Raw genomic sequence first — 21,843 nt, forward strand, 5'->3', positions numbered from 1 at the left:
ATAAAGGGGGGTAAATCTTCCGGAGGGCAAGTGGTTAAACTCTTTTTTAGTGACTTAAAAACCTAGAAAGTATCCATATTAGCACTGGGGTACCCACTTGTAAGAGGGGCCAGATGGTTGGTACCCAAATTGGAGTAAATGCACATAGAGACCAAGGAATGCAGCACAATGTACAGGTGAAACTCGAAAAATTAGAATATCGTGCAAAAGTTCATTTATTTCAGTAATGCAACTTAAAAGGTGAAACTAATATATGAGATAGACTCATTACATGCAAAGCAAGATAGTTCAAGCCGTGATTTGTCATAATTGTGATGATTTTGGCTTACAGCTCATGAAAACCCCAAATCCACAATCTCAGAAAATTAGAATATTACATGCAATCAATAAAACAAGGATTGTACATAGAACAATATCGGACCTCTGAAAAGTATAAGCATGCATATGTACTCAGTACTTGGTTTGGGCCCCTTTTGCAGCAATTACTGCCTCAATGCGGTGTGGCATGGAAGCTATCAGTCTGTGGCACTGCTGAGGTGTTATGGAAGACCAGGATGCTTCAATAGCGGCCTTCAGCTCTTCTTCATTGTTCGGTCTCATGTCTCTCATCTTTCCCATAGATTCTGTATGGAGTTCAGGTCAGGCGAGTTTGCTGGCCAATCAAGCACAGTAATCCCACGGTCACTGAACCAGGTTTTGGTGTTTTTGGCAGTGTGGGCAGGTGCCAAGTCCTGCTGGAAAATGAAGTCAGCATCCCCATAAAGCTCGTCTGCGGAAGGAAGCATGAAGTGCTCCAAAATCTCCTGGTAGACGGCTGCGTTGACCCTGGACTTAATGAAGCACAGTGGACCTACACCAGCAGATTACATGGCTCCCCAAATCAACACAGACTGTGGAAACTTCACACTGGACTTCAAGCATCTTGCAGTGTGTGCCTCTCCATTCTTCCTCCATACTCTGGGTCTTTGGTTTCCAAATGAGATGCAAAAGTTGCTCTCATCAGAAAAGAGGACTTTGGACCACTGAGCAACAGACCAGGTCTGTTTTTCTTTAGCCCAGGTAAGACGCTTCTGATGTTGTTTGTTGTTCAGGAGCGGCTTGACAAGAGGAATACGACAATTGAAGCCCATGTCCAGGATCCGTCTGTGTGTGGTGGTTCTTGATGCACTGACTCCAGCCTCAGTCCACTCCTTGTGAAAGTCCCCAAAACTTTTGAATGGCCTTTTCCTGTCAATCCTCTCCAGGCTGCAATCATCCCTGCTGCTTGTGCACCTTTTTCTTCCACACTTTTCCCTTCCACATAACTTTCTATTAATGTGCTTTGATACAGCACTTTGGGAACATCCAACTTCTTTTGCAATTACCTTTTGAGGCTTTCCCTCCTTATGGAGCGTGTCAATATTCTAATTTTCTGAGATTTTGGATTTGGGGTTTTCATGAGCTGTAAGCCATAATCATCACACTTATGACAAATCACAGCTTGAACTACCTTGCTTTGCATGTAATGAGTCTATCTCATATATTAGTTTCACCTTTTAAGTTGCATTACTGAAATAAATGAACTCTTGCACGATATTCTAATTTTTCGAGTTTCACCTGTAATGACTCAAAGTTCCAACAATGTGGCAACAGGGCCTGAATATCATGGCTGAATCTCCATTTACAGAAGGACTTGTGGAACACATTCTCAATACTGTAGAAGACACTTTAGCAGGCTCACGATACCCAACAGCATTTGACTGAGAAGGGGACTGGAAGGCAATGTGGCAACAGGGCACCCAAGAGACAGAAGAAAGGAGGTCATTAGGTAGCAGCTCAGACATAAGGTTCCTACACTGTCCCTCCTCCACTGGAACCTTTCCTTTTGCTAGACCTACTGTCCCTCACCAACAGGTTCCTATCCTGACCTATCCACTTCAAACTACAATGGGACAGTGCTATTTACTAGCACTGCCCTCAGTAAAGCTGGCTGCAGGGGTCATCCAGTGTAGCAGTGTCCAATTGGATGGCTGTTCCCCTGATGACACCTATAGAGGCCTAAGAGGAACAAGATTTCCTCTTCTCCTCCATCCTCTCTGTATAGTGGCTGCTATAACAGTGCCACCTGTGCAGGGAGGCTGAACTACACCTGCCTACACACTAATGGGGACAATACATAGTATTAGGAACTAAAGGTATGCAGACTTTTGAACAGGGGTCATTTCATTTGTTTACTTGTTGCCATGTTTTGTTTTATGATTGTCCTATTCTGTTATGAATTACAGCTGAATATGAATCTAATGAGAAATAAAAGAAAAGTGTTTGCCTGCTCACTCATGTTTTCTTTAACCAATTGCCTACAGGGCACTTATACCCCCTTCCTGCCCAGGCCAATTTTCAGCTTTCAGTGCTGGCGCATTTGAATGAAAATTGCGCGGTCATGCAACATTGTACTCATATGAAATTTTATAATTTTTTTTAGACAGATAGAGCTTTCTTTTGGTGGTATTTAATCACCACTTGGTGTTTTATTTTTTGCTAAACAAACCAAAAACAACTGAAAATTTTGAAAAAAAAAGTTTTTTCTTAGTTTCTGTTATCAAATTGTGTAAATAAGTGATTTTTCTCCTTCTCTGATGTGCGCTAATGAGGCTGCAGTGATGGGCACTGATAGGCTGCACTGATGGGCATGGATAGGCGGCACTAATGGGCACTGATGAGGAGGCACTGGTACGTGGCACTGATGGGCATTGACAGGCATCACTGATGGGCACTGAAAGGCAGCACTCATATATCGCACTGATAGGTCAGCACTTATAGGCAGCACTGACTGGCACTGATAGGTGGCACTGACTGGCACTGTTAGGTTCCACTGACTGGCACTGTTAGGCGGCACTGATGTGCACTGATATACGGCACTGATGCACACTGATAGGCGGCACTGACTGGCACTGAGAGGTGACACTGAAAGGCAGCTCAGATGGACACTGATATGTGGCATTGATGTGCACTGGTAGGCACTGATATGTGGTACTGATGTGGCACTGGCAGGTGGCATTGATGGACACTGACAGATGGCAGTGATGGGGCTACACTGATCATCAGTGTCCTGATGATCCGTGTACATGTCCCCTCTGAGTAATGCCTATTACCGACTCTCCTCTCCTCATGAGCTGTCAGCAATATTGTGCTCAGCATGCAGCAGATGTGCTCTCCATGATTCTGTCAGCACCAAAAGGAAGAACTTATCTGAGCAGTTTAAAAATAAATCATCTTTCGGCTCCTCCAATTGCACAGTGCATGTTGGGATCTGGATTGAAGGGAGTCTATTCCTCCCATTATATGGCTGCTATCTCAAACCACAACTCCCAGCATTCCTAGCACTCTGCATAGAAGTCTACATCCTTGCTTGGCTCTACCTCCCCTCCTGCTGGCCAGAAGAGAATGGTGCATCAGTATCTCAGTAGAGGTGGAGAAGAATAAAAATGTAATGTCCACTTCTCCATATTGCCATAAACCAGCCCCTGGCTATAGGTACAATATCATTTGAACATAAAGTTAGATATCATTAATTATGAATATGTCAATAAAGTGCCTTAAATAGTCATTTGCTTTTTTGTCTTTAATGCATGACAGTTACGTTTTTATTCATACCAAAGTAAATGGTTCCCTCGACAGTGAAACATTTTTATTTGTAAAAACTAAAAATGTGCTCTTTAACTGCTTCCCGTCTGCCCTATAGCAGTAATACTGATACATGGTGGCACGGGTGTCACATATATACGTGATTTTGCATTTCCGGGTAGGGGAAATGCAAGAGCTGCACGCACACCCTACCTGCGCTGCTATTCACGGCCTCGGCTGTCAATCACCGGGTCTTGGCCGGTGATTATTGCTGGCACCCGGTGATTGAGGAGCAATGCCAATGGAGGGAGAGAACTGTAAGTAAACAATACATTTCTCTCCCCTGTCAGCTCCTGCACACTGCTATGCATTGCTTTGCATAGCAGAGCCATGCAAAGAAGTGTGCTTACAGTGAAGCACAAACACACAGCACACAGTAAATCACACACAGCACACAGTTAACTCTTTTATCGCCCACATGTTAACCCCTTCCTGCCCAGTGCCATTAGTACAGTGTCAGTGCTTTTTATTAGCACTGATCACTGTATTGGTGTCACTGGTGATGTCAGTGACGCCAAGTCAGTTCCCCCCCAGTATCACTGCCTGCTGCAGTCCCGCTATAAGCCACTGATTGCCACCATTATTAGTTTAATTTAAACGTATTGGGATTTGTTTTAGCAAAGATGTAGCAGAATACATTTTGGCCTAAATTTATGATGAAATTATATTTCTTTTATTTTTTTACTGGACATGTTTAATAGCAAAAATTCCAAAAATATAGTTTTTTTCTTAAAAAATAAAAAACACAAAGGCGATCAAATACCACCAAAAGAAAGCTCTATTCGTGGGGGAAAACAGGATGTAAATTTCATTTGGGTTCAGCTTTGCACGATCGTGAAATTGTCAGTCAAAGTAACGCCATAACGCAAAAAATGCGACTAAGCAAAAAGGAACTCTGGGAACACATGTTCCCTCCTGCGACTAATAACCCCAGAAGTGATGTGTATTAAGTCACTTCCAGCTGTTATTCCTTGGCAAGTGTAGCTGAGGATGCAGCTCCTCCAGCACAATTTAATAGACCTCCAATGTTTCCATAAAAAAGACTTGTTACTTGCCCATGCTATCACATAGGGGGGTCCTTGAGATAGCAAAAAGGTAAAAAACAATTAAAAAGTGTTTAAAAAATTGTATAAAATAAATAGAAATAATTAAAAAAAATGTAAAGCACCCCCCGTTATCCCCACATACACCCCATATAAAAAGCACAGCATAGGGCTAGCAAGTGATTTAAAAATTAATCATGCCACATACGTGAGATATCATCTGGAACATTGGAGTGCAATAATTCTAGGGCCATAGTTCACGGTTAAAGTGTTACTAAACCCAGGACCCTGCATTCACTATATCTGGTCTCCCACAGTACACGAAATATGGAAATGCAATTATTTTAGTAAATATAAACAGCTAAATACCTGTTCTCTTCAGCAGTTAGAGCAGTCTTGTGACTTCAGCAGAGCACTGGTTAAAGCTTGTAGGAGGAGTTTTCTTTCTGCTCCAGGAGGTTGTGAAACCCTTGACCCTCTGTCTGGACAGTGCTGATTGGCCACGTGCACCCTCCCAAGAAAAAAAAAAACCCTCTCTAGCAATACACACCAAACTGAGTATGTGCATGTGACCACAGGTTCAGTCTGTACCAGGTGGTCATTTCAACAAGAGGAGTGGCAGAGAAATCAGGATCAAACAGCCTTTTTACACAATGCAGAGGATCAACCCATTAGGTTCCCAGTGAGTATAACAAGCATGCGTATACAGACTGATTATGCTGTTGTGGATTTAGAAACACTTTAACTCTAAACTGATGACCTGTAAAGGCATTCAATGTGTCACCTATGGAGAATATGGGGTAACTGTTTTTTTTATTCCACAGGCATGCGCAAATTTAAGACTTGATCGGTTTGGCATCTATTTATTCAATCTTATCAAAATCTTATTTATGCAAAAACTCGGTTATGATATTGTGTTTGTTTGCATTAAAATTAATTTTAAAATTGCAACTACCACTATTTATTCTTCAGGGTCTCTGTTTTCAGAAAATATATACTTTTTTTTTGGCGGGGGGATGTGTTAACAGCACATTCTAGCAATAAATGTAAATTTTGTCATGAATGCAGAAAATGAAAACATTGACCCAGTAGACAAGAGGTTAAGAGCAAACAGTGGCATGAAAGCTCCAGACATGCCCTAGCACCATTTGTTTTTTGTCTTTTAAGTAGTTCTAGGTGGTTTTGGAATGACCTAAAGGTAAAGTGAGGGCTGGATTTCCATCACTGGACCCTGTAGCCACATACAATTTGGCACACCCCTCTGCATGGATCACCTCTCTTACATGGAACATATAGTACTCCACTTTTATTGGTTTTATTGGTAGAATATTGTGGCCTTGCATAAATAACGTTATTAAAAAAAGGTACTTTTGCTGATTATAGGGAATAAAAAAGGGACTGAAAAATAAACAGGAAAAAGCCACCTATTTGTTTCCGCTGCCCATAGCAACAGGCTTACTGGGCCTTATGGTGAATCCTGAAACCCTAATAATACTGAGTAAATAAGGAGAGTAAAACTTTTGAGAGTGGTTTGAAAGGGTAAATACAGTATTTTGCTTTGAATATCACCCCTTGTTCTGTGTTGATTTATTACCCTAGTTAGAGAACTCCCCATTCTGTGCCAGTAAGAAAGATGGATATAGTTCCAGAGGACCCTGAGGAGCAATGGTCAAACAGGTGCAGCTGATGGTATAACTCCAATATTAGGGCAGTGGGTGTAAAATGATGCTGCGTAGTAGGATTAAATACATTATTTGACATTCAAATGAGCCATGAACATATTTGGCTATATTTCTCATTATTCACAGAACATATAGATTAGGTCAGCATAGTATGTTAGCTTCCAGTAAGCTTGCTCCTCAACTTACAACAAGGTGGTCTGAGGGCTGAGCAGCTTCAGAACATCCAGTTCTAATTTTGTTCATAAAAAAAAAGTAAACCCCTGATAGTTGTTAGAAAGGAGAAGCAAAGACCACAATTCAGTGTGAATCTGGCACCCAAATAAAGAACGCAAAGGCAAGCTATTAGCAGTAATGAAGAGATACATGATATGATTTGGATCCAAATCCAGAATGGCTGCTGTTCTATTTCCCAGAAGCCATCAGGATAAAATTATGTCATTCACGCCACACTTACAACTTTGTTGGGAAGCAGAAATGTGCAGCTTTTGGTAAAATAAAACAGCAGGTGAAAATGTAGAGGATATGAGACTGCATAAAACATGATTGTTAAAAAAGTTATGTTTTTTTTTTAACTCCTCAGTTTAAAGAACTCTGAATATTCATTTAAATAGAACCTTCTGAGGAGTGCTGAATAAAGACGTACAGGGTCATTTAAGGTGAATTTAGGTTGTGTGATGCTACACATGGTTGTTCTGTAATATATAAGCATGTTTTATGACTCTAATGCTGCATTTGGGTTACTTAGAGACCAGGATTTTGAACATATTGCCAAAACTAAATGTTACAGGGCCAAAACTTTATTTCCTAAACTATCATGAAAATTTCTTGTAAGGAGCAATTGCAGAAGCACTGTCATGACAAAAAAAGTTTTGAACTTGTACTAAGGAAAGTTAAGTTAAAGTAAATGTATTATCAGATGGTGACTTAAAGTGTATTTCCACTTCTTCAGCCAAATTGGGATAACATTTACTTTATATTATATTTTTTACATCAACTTACTATATTTAAAATATTTAAAAATTGCTGCTTGCTTTTTACTTGCTGAAAAATCTTACTTAGCTTTCTCCTTCTATGTAATGTTAACCCCCCTGGCGGTATTCCCGAGTGTAGCTTGGGGTTAACTTTCAGTACCAGAAGCGGTAACCCCGAGCTACACTCGGGATTACACTGCAGCTTTGCTCTGGGATCCCTCCAGCACTTACCTTGTCCTGCGCTCCCGCGATGTCCCCCCTGCAGTGTCCCCAGCCGATGCTGGCATCTGTCTTCTGGGTTCCATTCCCTGCGAGTGTCGGGATGTACAGGGGACGGAACCGGCAGGAATTTCAAAAATTTTAAAATTTAAATACACTAAAATCTGATAGTATTACATTACTGTATCAAACCATTTCACATACATTTTGTCTTTAGGTCAAAAGCGGTTTTAGACCAGCTAGAGAACAGCAATAATAAATTAGAACCACTTGCAGAATTGAGTGATAATGATTCGTGGGGAAATACGTCATCAGACACGGAAAACGATTTTGCGACTAAGCTTAGGGATGTGCGAACTTGGCGCTCTATTTCAAATTTCAGTGTTTTTGGTTTGATTATATTATTGAATTAAATTTATTATTATTATATTATTATTTTTTATGATTATTTATTATATTATAATTTATGATTTTATGTTTCAAATTTTATCATACCCGGGATGTTTACTAGACTCTTGTTCGGACAGATTTCAGGGAGTTATTCCTAAGAATTACAGGCCTACAATAACAAACCAACATATTTCCATTGAAAATAATGTACCACTTTGAGCACAGAAATACTGACATAATCAGACCACTAGGGTGGTTAAGAAGGGGGCTCCGTTTTTTTCTTTTGTGTTCCCACCCTCCTGAATAAAAAAAAAGTGCCCAAAATTACTTACCTTTGCCATGCTGGAGTCTAGCCTTTCATTGAACCTTCCCCCTGGCGGGGTGATTCATCACACAGGCTGAGCTTACATTACTCTAGGACTGAACCGTCACTCACACTTCATTACACGGACATGCTCCTATTCACATAGCACAACTTATAAATAGTTAAAAACTGCAACTTATATTTTTTACAGATCTTTGGCAGACAACTCCCCTCAGTCAGCTTACTGTAGAACCAGGGTCACTCTCTCTAACTTCAGGCCCTCAGGTCAACCCACCTGAGGACACATGGTGAGGCAGCCTGCCTTCAGCCTGGCATGATACAAAGACACTGAACCCATGTGCTCTCAGAATATAAATACTATTCCCAGCATTCAGTGGGGCAACCCTCCCCTGCAATTGGCCAGGGCTGTAGCCCTGCCTAGCCCCTACCCATGTTCTGGAAGGCTCTCATAGCTTCCTCAAGGCAGGCAGAATTCAGACAAACTCCAACAGCATTAGAGCAGCATGAGCAGACCTAACTAATCAATCACAGCACTCTGTTAAGCAGAATACCACACTGAATTTACATGACAGCCTCTCTGATAATCAGAGAAACACAGCTATGCTTAATCTATACACATCCTAGCACCTAACTAAGAGGGCGCTACAAAAATAATAGCTAAAAAAGTAACAAATATATATATTTAAAAAAAAATAAATAGGCATGTTACATGAATGAGATCATGTACCAGTGAGGTTTTCTCATGTTTGATAACAAAAATGCTTTAACCCTTTCACTGCCAGGTCTGTACGTTGTCAGACAGCAGAGGGTTTTACACACACTCCAGGATTTTGTGTACTTCTGAAAAGTAGACTCCTACCTGTCAGATGGAAACATTCTGGCAGCTGTGCTACCACCTGTTTGCTTCCATACACCCCTGGTAACGTGCCCCCCCCATGTATCCCGGGCTCCACTTGTCCATCTGCGGGTCTGAGACCAGCATAGTGGGTGTGCTGGGAAAAGGGGAGGGAGCAGAGTGAACACACATCTGTTGCTGACCTGGAAAAGACATGTAAATTGTCACATTTGGGTCCCCATGTCAGTGTCCCTGGCCAGTATGGGAAAGAATCTAATGCAGTGTCATCTGCACTGCATTAGACTCAGTGGAGCACAAGGGAGACGTCCAAGGTCACATTAAAGATAACTTGTCACCAAAAATCATCACAAAGGGGACTTTTTGTTAAGTAAAAAAGAAAATGTTTTATTAAATTGTAAAAAATTTAAGTTAAACCCAAGCACATAGAATCCCCCCCCCCCAAATTTTGAGGCCTCCCCACATATACGCACATATGAAAGTAAAAGCATTTGTCGGAGCGCCTATACAGGAAAATGTTGACTGTTATACACATGATACATATTGCTGCACACGCTGGAGTTAGAACAATAATTCTAGCACTAGACCTCCTCTGTAACTCCAAACTGATGACCTATAGAAGGCTTTTAAAGCGTTGCCTATGGAAAATATAGGGTACTGAAGATTGTCTCTATTTCACAGGTGCACACAAATTTAAAGTTTGACATGTTGGCTATCTACTCAGTACAACCTCATCTTTTATAGTTTACCAAAAATTTGGTAAGTTTTTGTGTTTGTATGCCCTAAAATTTACTTTAGTGTATTTTTTACTGGAAATTTGTGCTTCTTAGACCTTTGTGGTAATATTGTGTGACAGAAAATTGCAGCTACCACTATTTCATTCTCTAGGGTGTCTTCTTTCAGGAAATATGTAATGTTTTGGGGGGTTATGCAATTTTCTGACCTGTGCAAAATATGCAAAAATACTGTAGCTCTGCCAGCAAAAGGGCTAAAGCAGCCTGAACCCAAATGTAATTGGTAGTTAGATCTCTGTTAGGAACATCAGGGATTTGTTAGGCCACATTTATTGATGCCCCTGTATAGAAGCATCAACCAAATCAAGGTTTTACACTTTGCCTTGTGAATTCTCATAAGGTATAGTGTAGGCACGTATTTGCTATGCTTGTAACATGCCATGGCAGTAGCCTCCAAATTTTTTAAACAAAGTGGCAGTTCACTGTCTATCAGGCTGTGCTTAGTAAGAATGAAAAAAAATGCTCCTTTGTTGTGGTAAGTGGCAGTGAAACATTCCCTTGTGTCACTGGCGAGTGTACATCCAGTTTCCCATTGGTTTTTACTTACCTCTGTGCAGGCTTTAGGCAGATTTCTCCGCTTAATAGTGCCTTTGAAAGATTGCAGGGTGCTACCAATTGGTGGCTGCAGGTGGCTCAGTAACTGCTGTCACTGCGCAATATCCCCCTCTGGCACGCAATGTGAACACCCTGCATGCAATTGCATTGGCTGGTTTACAGCAATCTGGCCCACAGGCCATGACTACCATCATATGTTTATAACTGTTTGTTAAGAATTGAGTTGCAGCCATCTTAGTTCTGTTAGTTTAATACACATTTTTTACAGCAAGCAGATTTTAAGTGTCCTAGTTGCTTGCAGTTGCCAAGCAGTATAATCTACATGGCCCACAATAGAAATTTTACATGATGTCAGAAGGTGGAGATTTTCAAAGCACAAGCAACTGTATAACCCTGCAAAGCCTACAGTCTTAACAAATATGAATTTGCCAGTTTACTGTCCTTTAGAGGGGCCAGACTGTGGCCAGTGGGAGAAGAAAATGTCCTGGTATCATTTCAAGTACACAAAGCCCCATCATTGCTATTAGAGGGAGTAATAGTGCCTCATTGTTGATGTAAGTGGGAGGAATAGCACCCCATCACATTGGTGTCAGTGGCAGGGCATCTGTCCCTACTGGGTGTCTGTCAAAAGTAATAATTCAGCTTCCCCTAGGCTCCCTCTCAACTCTGACATGTCAAGATGATGAGGAGCTCGGGAGGAAGGACATCTCACAGACATCTGCTGTGCTGCATCTGAGGTCTGTGTGTTTGAGGGAGGGGAGAGCTGTACTGGGGACATAATGGGTGGGTGTGGGGGGAAGAGTAACAAACACTTGTGCTGGGAATGGGAGTATTTGAGCTAGGAGGGGGGAAGTGAAGAAAATTAGTGCTAGGAGGAGGGGGGGTTGGGGGTATATGTGAAAAGAGGGGGGGTTGAGGGAGAAAGGATTTGTGCTGAAAGGAGGACTTTGGGGGGTGTCAGTAGTGTAAGATTTATTTTGTGAGGTAAAATTTGGGGGGAGAGGATTTGTGACGGGGTGATTTTAGGGGGATGTGCTCAGAGGAGGGGTTTGTACTTGAGTAGCGCTACCCTTGTGAGGGCAGCGCTACTGCCCTCACAAGGGTAGCCCTAAGCTTCCCTTCGCACAGCCAGGCAGCTGTTATTTTCACACAAACTTGCATCCAGAGACAATAACCAATCCGTGAACTTGGTTTTGTTGTTTTATTTAGGGGAATTCAACTTGGATAGGGGAATAGGGATTATGTGATGCCCAATTTGACCTAAAATAATGGAAGGGGGACACTTCCTTCCTATGTACAAAGCAGATCCTGGACTGTTGTTTTCCTGAAAGCCGTCAGTTGTTGCGAATCAGTAGCAGCTGCCCCTTACAGGCGAGGAACTAGCAGCCCCTCAAACATTGCCTTGCTTTCTGTAGCTACAAGCAGGGACTTCTCTCCCCCTATTAGTTTGAGAGATAGAGGATTTGAACTTGTGGGGGGGGGGGGGGGCGAAGATGTGTGCTGAGTTGGGGATTTCAGTGGGGAAGGGGGGGATTTGTGTATTGTTAATGGAAGAGGGGGAAATATTTGTTTGGGGGGAATTTTGGTTTGCAAAGTGAATTTATGCTTGGGGTAAGCATGCAGATTGGTGCTCGGTTTTTTTTTTTGGGGGGGGGGGATTCTTGCTGACACATATAGATCAAACATCTTGTGGGGGAGGGGGTCATCATTTGTCATCTTCCCTTTGGGTGCTAAATGATCTTGTCCCGGCACTGATAAGTAGGAAGAATAGTGCCCCACTGTTGGTGTCAGTGGCAGGAACTATGCCCAACTGTTGCTAACAGTTGGGGGAGTAATGCCCCAAGGGCCAGAGAAAAGCCAGAATAGGGCATCAGTTTGGAGACCATTGCCATAAGGTATCAATATAAAACATACAATACACCAATAAACAGGTACATACACCAATAAACAGGTACAAAAAAGAAGTATAGAAAAAAAAGACAGCTTGAAATCTATAGTATTGCTCCCTGATTGATTTGTTTTTAACATGTAAAATGCATTACTGATATCTCCTTTATAATCTCAGAATAAATGTAACCACAAAAGTTGAGCTAGAAACTGAATTTTACATACTGTTCTGAAAAGTATCAAAATCAGAAGGAAAATTTACAGGTTATCCAGATAACATGAAATGTCAAGAACAGAAAATAATAGAAAAATGCTTTAATAAGTTGCAATGGTATAAGTAGATAATTATTGAAAACTTCATCAATGAGAAGAAACCTAAATAAACTAATAATCCATGGGTCTTTTTTGAGTTAACCCAACCACTGTATAGTATATGATAAATGATTAAATTACACAAGCCTCACACAAATAATGTCACAGTTAATATTTTTAGATGTCAAATTGTTCTGACATCACATAGATTATTAGCTTTTCAGCTAAATTTCCGGTCTCCCACATTGAAGTACTTTCTTCATAACTCTCTTAAGAAAATCTGCCTAAGCATTTCTATGTCTTACATTCTCTTGTGGATTCTTCATGGGAATAAAGGGGAAACTCAGCTTAGTGGGTAATTCCAAAACGTGGCTGAACATTCAGTATATCACAGACATAATGGAAATAGGGAAATGTCCCATTCCTCTCAAATTAAAACCTATTTTTATATAAAGGAGATCTACGGTCACATCTAGAGATGAGCGAATCGAACTCGGCGAAGTGGAATTAGTTTCGAATATTAGAAAAATTTCGATTCGCGCCGAATCCGAAAAGTAGCAGACTTCGGATGCGCGAATCGAAATTTTTCCAAAAATGGCGGCGACATGTGCGGCGACGGAGCAGGGATCTCTGGGAAGGCGCGCAGACAAGGCGCGCTGACCCATAATGCATTCATTCATGACATGTGATCGCATTAGCCAATCAGCAGCCAGCCAGCCAGCACTGTGTTATGGTGGAGCTATAAATTGCGGCCATCTTACAATTCTCCATTTGCCTCTGGTCATTCAAGAGAGACAGATCTCTCTGTATTAGGGACACAGAATCGTTACTTAGGGACACAGAACCGTTACTTAGGGACACAGAATCGTTACTTAGGGACACAGAACCGTTACTTAGGGACACAGAACAGTTACTTAGGGACACAGAACCGTTACTTAGGGACACACAATCGTTACTTAGGGACACAGAACCGTTACTTAGGGACACAGAACCGTTACTTAGGGACACAGAATTGTTACTCAGGGACAGACACAGAATTGTTACTCAGGGACAGACACAGAATTGTTACTGAGGGACACAGAATTGTTACTGAGGGACACAGAATTGTTACTGAGGGACACAGAATTGTTACTCAGGGACAGACACAGAATTGTTACTCAGGGACAGACACAGAATTGTTACTCAGGGACAGACACAGAATTGTTACTGAGGGACACAGAATTGTTACTGAGGGACACAGAATTGTTACTGAGGGACACAGAATTGTTACTCAGGGACAGACACAGAATTGTTACTCAGGGACAGACACAGAATTGTTACTGAGGGACACAGAATTGTTACTGAGGGACACAGAATTGTTACTGAGGGACACAGAATTGTTACTCAGGGACAGACACAGAATTGTTACTCAGGGACAGACACAGAATTGTTACTGAGGGACACAGAATTGTTACTGAGGGACACAGAATTGTTACTGAGGGACACAGAATTGTTACTCAGGGACACAGAATTGATACTCAGGGACACAGAATTGTTACTGAGGGACACAGAATTGTTACTGAGGGACACATAATTGTTACTCAGGGACAGACACAGAATTGTTACTGAGGGACACAGAATTGTTACTGAGGGACACAGAATCGTTACTCAGGGACACAGAATTGTTACTCAGGGACACAGAATTGTTACTGAGGGACACAGAATTGTTACTGAGGGACACAGAATTGTTACTCAAGGACACAGAATTGTTACTCAGGGACACAGAATTGATACTCAGGGACAGACACAGAATTGTTACTGAGGAACACAGAATTGTTACTGAGGGACACAGAATTGTTACTCAGGGACAGACACAGAATTGTTACTGAGGGACACAGAATTGTTACTGAGGGACACAGAATTGTTACTGAGGGACACAGAATTGTTACTCAGGGACACAGAATTGTTACTCAGGGACACAGAATTGTTACTCAGGGACAGACACAGAATTGTTACTGAGGGACACAGAATTGTTACTGAGGGACACAGAATTGTTACTCAGGGACAGACACAGAATTGTTACTGAGGGACACAGAATTGTTACTGAGGGACACAGAATTGTTACTCAGGGACAGACACAGAATTGTTACTGAGGGACACAGAATTGTTACTGAGGGACACAGAATTGTTACTCAGGGACAGACACAGAATTGTTACTGAGGGACACAGAATTGTTACTGAGGGACACAGAATTGTTACTGAGGGACACAGAATTGTTACTCAGGGACACAGAATTGTTACTCAGGGACACAGAATTGTTACTCAGGGACAGACACAGAATTGTTACTGAGGGACACAGAATTGTTACTGAGGGACACAGAATTGTTACTCAGGGACAGACACAGAATTGTTACTGAGGGACACAGAATTGTTACTGAGGGACACAGAATTGTTACTCAGGGACACAGAATTGTTACTCAGGGACACAGAATTGTTACTCAGGGACAGACACAGAATTGTTACTGAGGGACACAGAATTGTTACTGAGGGACACAGAATTGTTACTGAGGGACACAGAATTGTTACTCAGGGACAGACACAGAATTGTTACTGAGGGACACAGAATTGTTACTGAGGGACACAGAATCGTTACTCAGGGACACAGAATTGTTACTTAGGGACACAGAATTGTTACTAAGGGACACAGAATTGTTACTCAGGGACACAGAATTGTTACTCAGGGACAGACACAGAATTGTTACTGAGGGACACAGAATTGTTACTGAGGGACACAGAATTGTTACTCAGGGACAGACACAGAATTGTTACTGAGGGACACAGAATTGTTACTGAGGGACACAGAATTGTTACTCAGGGACACAGAATTGTTACTCAGGGACACAGAATTGTTACTGAGGGACAGACACAGAATTGTTACTGAGGGACACAGAATTGTTACTGAGGGACACAGAATTGTTACTCAGGGACAGACACAGAATTGTTACTGAGGGACACAGAATTGTTACTGAGGGACACAGAATCGTTACTCAGGGACACAGAATTGTTACTTAGGGACACAGAATTGTTACTGAGGGACACAGAATTGTTACTCAGGGACACAGAATTGTTACTCAGGGACAGACACAGAATTGTTACTGAGGGACACAGAATTATTACTGAGGGACACAGAATTGTTACTCAGGGACAGACACAGAATTGTTACGGAGGGACACAGAATTGTTACTGAGGGACACAGAATTGTTACTCAGGGACACAGAATTGTTACTCAGGGACACAGAATTGTTACTCAGGGACAGACACAGAATTGTTACTGAGGGACACAGAATTGTTACTCAGGGACAGACACAGAATTGTTACTGAGGGACACAGAAATGTTACTGAGGGACACAGAATTGTCACTGAGGGACACACAATTGTTACTCAGGGACACAGAATTGTTACTCAGGGACACAGAATTGTTACTGAGGGACAGAATTGTTACTGAGGGACAGAATTGTTACTCAGGGACACAGAATTGTTACTCAGGGACACAGAATTGTTACTCAAGGACAGACACAGAATTGTTACTGAGGGACACAGAATTGTTACTCAGGGACACAGAATCGTTGAATTAAAGAATATGTCAGACAACATGCAGAGGAGTGGCAGAGGAGGCAATGTTTTAGGAGCGAGCAGACGTGGCAGCAGAGGAAGGGGTCGAGGCAGCTCTAGTCGCAGCCAGAGGCCAGTGCTCCCGGTGTCATCCAGCGGTCGTGTCTCCACCGACAACCCTGCCGTCATCGATTGGTTGGCTCGGTCGTCTTCCTCTTCCCAGGTCACCTCTGACACCTACAGCCAACGGTCGGTGGGTACGTCAGACACAGCCGTTAGTTGGCATGGCTCGGGAGCAAGCCCACTGAAATCACGCGTCCTCTACCTGCCCCTGTCCTTTGGTGTTCCCTCACCAAGCGAAGTATCGCATGCTGTGGGCTCAGCCCCACTGTACAGTGAGGAAGAGCTAACAGAGGGCGGTCAGGAACGGGGGGAGACATCCGCTTCTTCAGCAGCCAGGCGAAGAAGTACTGGCGAGGAGAGTGGCTCGGTAGCCGGTCTAGAGACAGGTCTGTCTCCTGACCCACACGCAGCCGAGGGGGCTAGTAGTGAGGCGGAGACCCTAATTGATGATGATGAGGCTGATCGCACTTGGCAGCCTCGTCGTCATCAGACTATTGCTTCTGCATCATCAGGAGAAGAGGGTGCCAGCTTGGCAGCGAGCAAAACAGTCGGTGGGTTGCCCAGGAGGCAGCAGGGTCGCAGCAGTGTCAGTGGAGGCAAACAGCCACGGAGTAGAGCACCAGCTCCACTGCAGCCTACCACCGCGGCCAGTAGTGGTGCCGGTGTGCACGGAGGAAGTAGCAGTCAGCCAGTGAGGAGTAGCGGGGGCAAAGTTTCCTACTCGGCAGTGTGGCAATTTTTCGTCAAGCCGCCCGAGGAAGTAAATGTAGCCGTATGTCGACTATGTGGCCAGAAAGTCAAGCGTGGACAGGGGGCCCATGTTGGGACTACAGCGTTGCGGCAGCATATGCAGCGTCGCCATTTGGTGGCCTGGGAAAACCGTGATAAAGATACGGCGGTTCTGCCTGCCCCAGCCCCCGCTCCATCACCCGCTCCGTTACTTGCTCCGTCACCCGACGTCAATCGCCCTCTATCAGCCAGTCAAGGCTCCAACACCTCTGCTGAGGGGAGTTGTCGCTCGTTGGCATCTTCCGCTCGTTCAGATGCTCCTTCTCCTGCTACTCCTCTTCACGGATTCCGTCAGCAGTCTTTCTTGGAATCCGTTTCCAAGAGACAACAGTTTGCGAGCACGCACCCGACGGTGCAGAAGCTGAACGTCCTCCTGTCCAAGTTGCTGGTGCTGCAGTCCCTCCCTTTCCAAGTGGTGGACTCAGCACCTTTCCGAGAAATGATGGCTTGTGCCGTGCCGCGGTGGAGAGTGCCAAGCCGGCATTTCTTCTCCAAAAAGGCAGTGCCAGCCCTGCATTCACATGTAGAAGAGATGGTGGGCCAGTCTTTGAGCATGTCGGTCTCTGCCAAAGTGCACGGCAGCGCCGACGTGTGGAGCTGTAACTACGGTCAGGGACAGTACATGTCATTTACGGCCCACTGGGTGAACGTGGTGCCGGCACAGCCGCACCAGCAACTTGGACAGGTCACGCCGCTTTTGCCTCCACGTTTGCACGTTCTTGGTCCGGCAAAGATGTCCGCCTCTACCACCTCTTCTTCCGCCGTGTCCTCAGCCGCCACCCCCGTGCCAAGTCCCATTACCCGACCGGCATATCACATGTGCAGGGCGCAACGGTGTCACGCTGTGCTGCACCTGGTATGCCTTGGTGAACGTAGTCACACAGGGGAGGAACTTCTGAGTGTAATGAACAGAGAAATCGACAGATGGCTGTCTCCGCGCAAACTGAAAATCGGAACCATGTTGACCGACAACGGAAAGAACATGGTGTCTGCTCTGCGTCAAGGAAGGTTGTGCCATGCGCCATGCATGGCTCACGTGTTCAATCTGGTTGTCAAGCGGTTCCTAAAATCCACCATCCCACTGCAAGACATCCTTAAAATGTCACGTAAACTTTGCATGCATTTCAGCCATTCCTACACCGCAAAGCACACCCTCCTTGAGCTGCAGCGGCAGAACGGAATTCCACAGCACCGCCTGATCTGCAACGTTGCAACAAGGTGGAATTCAACCCTACACATGTTAGACCGCCTTTACGAACAGCGAAAGGCCATCACCGATTTCCTGATGTTACAAGCGGATAAAGGTACTCCCCTGTGTAACTTCGATGTCAGCCATTGGCAGCTCATGCGTGACACCTGCCGCTTGCTCAGGCCCTTTGAGGAGGCCACGCTATTCGTGAGTCGGCAGGACTATGGGATGAACGACGTCATTCCTCTGTTGCACGTCCTTGAACAAATGCTGTTAACAATGGCTGGTCAGGGTGCGGTAGACGTGGCGCACAGATCTCAACGCCACATGACCCCTGTGGGGGCAGGACAGGAAGAAGAGGAGGAGGTAGAGGAGGACATTGGTGCTCAGGAATTATTGAGTGAAATGGGTGGTTTTTCCACTCAGCGGACAGGAGTGGAGGAGCAGGAGCATCTGGTAGAGGAGGAGGAGGAGGAGACAGAGGACCCAGACGCACCGTGGCAGTATGCTGTGGAGATGGAGGCAGGGAGTCCCTCGCATTCCTTGGCACAAATGGCCCATAGCATGCTCGGTTGCTTGCGTAGCGACAGCCGAATAATAACCATCAGACAGAGGGATGACTTTTGGCTGTCCACTTTGTTGGACCCTCGCTACCATTCAAAAATGGTGGCCTTTTTCACACCTGCTGAGAGGGAGGCCAAAATAACGTACTATAAAAACCACCTATGTAGTCAGTTGGTCTCTGCCTTTCTGCACCAACGTCCATCCTCAGACACTGTGGGCCCTGTGCGCTCACGTTCCGCTGCCATGGCAGCAGGGGAGGGGTGGGGTGGTAGGAGCAGTGGCAGCTCCACCAGCAGCGGCTGCCACAGTCTGCAGTCGATGATGAGTAGCTTTCTTCACCAGCGCAGTGAGGAAACTACTAACCAGCCGCAGCAGCAGCAGCATCAGGTGGACCTGGAGAAGGACCTCAAACAACAGGCTTGGGCCTACTTGGACAGCACCCTGCCAACCGAGGTAGACAATCCCCTTGACTACTGGGCAGCGAAACTTGACCTTTGGCCCCAACTAGCTGAAATTGCCCTTGAAAGGCTGTCATGCCCGGCCAGTAGCATGGCATCGGAGCGCGTGTTTAGTGCGGCAGGAGGTATTGTAACTCCGCGGAGGACACGACTGTCCACCCAAAGTGTGGAGAGACTCACGTTTGTGAAAATGAATCAGGCGTGGATTAGTCTGGATTTCAAACCACCAGTTCCTGACACAACTGACTAAATCCGCCATGAATCATGCCCCAAACATGTGCCACTTTCAGGTCTCCTCACACTGCTGGTGGGTTCCATTTTGTCATAGGGTGCTGGCAGATTACGGGCCTCCCATTGCTGCTGCCAGGCCCGTAATCTGCCATGGGCCCCTGTACCGCCTCCTCATGCTGCTGCCAGGTCCAGAGTGTCTCATGGGTCCCTGTACGGCCTCCCATTGCTGCTGTCTCCATCGCCACACTCTGCCATGTGCCACTTTCAGGTCTCCTCACACTGCTGGTGTGTTCCATTTTGTCACAGGGTGCTGGCAGATTATGGGCCTCCCATTGCTGCTGCCAGGCCTGTAATCTGCCATGGGCCCCTGTACCGCCTCCTCATGCTGCTGCCAGGTCCACAGTGTGTCATGGGTCCCTGTACGGCCTCCCATTGCTGCTGTCTCCATCGCCACACTCTGCCATGTGCCACTTTCAGGTCTCCTCACACTGCTGGTGTGTTCCATTTTGTCATAGGGTGCTGGCAGATTACGGGCCTCCCATTGCTGCTGCCAGGCCCGTAATCTGCCATGGGCCTCTGTACCGCCTCCTCATGCTGCTGCCAGGCCCGTAATCTGTCATGGGTCCCTGTACGGCCTCCCATTGCTGCTGTCTCCATCGCCACACTCTGCCATGTGCCACTTTCAGGTCTCCTCACACTGCTGGTGTGTTCCATTTTGTCATAGGGTGCTGGCAGATTACGGGCCTCCCATTGCTGCTGCCAGGCCCGTAATCTGCCATGGGCCCCTGTACCGCCTCCTCATGCTGCTGCCAGGCCCGTAATCTGTCATGGGTCCCTGTACGGCCTCCCATTGCTGCTGTCTCCATCGCCACACTCTGCCATGTGCCACTTTCAGGTCTCCTCACACTGCTGGTGTGTTTCATTTTGTCATAGGGTGCTGGCAGATTACGGGCCTCCCATTGCTGCTGCCAGGCCCGTAATCTGCCATGGGCCCCCGTACCGCCTCCTCATGCTGCTGCCAGGTCCAGAGTCTCTCATGGGTCCCTGTACGGCCTCCCATTGCTGCTGTCTCCATCGCCACACTCTGCCATGTGCCACTTTCAGGTCTCCTCACACTGCTGGTGTGTTCCATTTTGTCATAGGGTGCTGGCAGATTACGGGCCTCCCATTGCTGCTGCCAGGCCCGTAATCTGCCATGGGCCCCTGTACCGCCTCCTCATGCTGCTGCCAGGTCCAGAGTCTCTCATGGGTCCCTTTACGGCCTCTCATTGCTGCTGTCTCCATCGCCACACTCTGCCATGTGCCACTTTCAGGTCTCCTCACACTGCTGGTGTGTTCCATTTTGTTATAGGGTGCTGGCAGATTACGGGCCTCCCATTGCTGCTGCCAGGCCTGTAATCTGCCATGGGCCCCTGTACCGCCTCCTCATGCTGCTGCCAGGTCCAGAGTGTCTCATGGGTCCCTGTACGGCCTCCCATTGCTGCTGTCTCCATCGCCACACTCTGCCATGTGCCACTTTCAGGTCTCCTCACACTGCTGGTGTGTTCCATTTTGTCATAGGGTGCTGGCAGATTACGGGCCTCCCATTGCTGCTGCCAGGCCCGTAATCTGCCATGGGCCCCTGTACCGCCTCCTCATGCTGCTGCCAGGTCCAGAGTGTCTCATGGGTCCCTGTACGGCCTCCCATTGCTGCTGTCTCCATCGCCACACTCTGCCATGTGCCACTTTCAGGTCTCCTCACACTGCTGGTGTGTTCCATTTTGTCACAGGGTGCTGGCAGATTATGGGCCTCCCATTGCTGCTGCCAGGCCTGTAATCTGCCATGGGCCCCTGTACCGCCTCCTCATGCTGCTGCCAGGTCCACAGTGTGTCATGGGTCCCTGTACGGCCTCCCATTGCTGCTGTCTCCATCGCCACACTCTGCCATGTGCCACTTTCAGGTCTCCTCACACTGCTGGTGTGTTCCATTTTGTCATAGGGTGCTGGCAGATTACGGGCCTCCCATTGCTGCTGCCAGGCCCGTAATCTGCCATGGGCCTCTGTACCGCCTCCTCATGCTGCTGCCAGGCCCGTAATCTGTCATGGGTCCCTGTACGGTCTCCCATTGCTGCTGTCTCCATCGCCACACTCTGCCATGTGCCACTTTCAGGTCTCCTCACACTGCTGGTGTGTTCCATTTTGTCATAGGGTGCTGGCAGATTACG

This window comes from Staurois parvus, unplaced genomic scaffold, assembly GCF_062004578.1.
Source record: "Staurois parvus isolate SC_StPar_1 unplaced genomic scaffold, SC_StPar_1.0 ptg000025l, whole genome shotgun sequence".
Lineage (NCBI taxonomy): Eukaryota > Metazoa > Chordata > Amphibia > Anura > Ranidae > Staurois > Staurois parvus.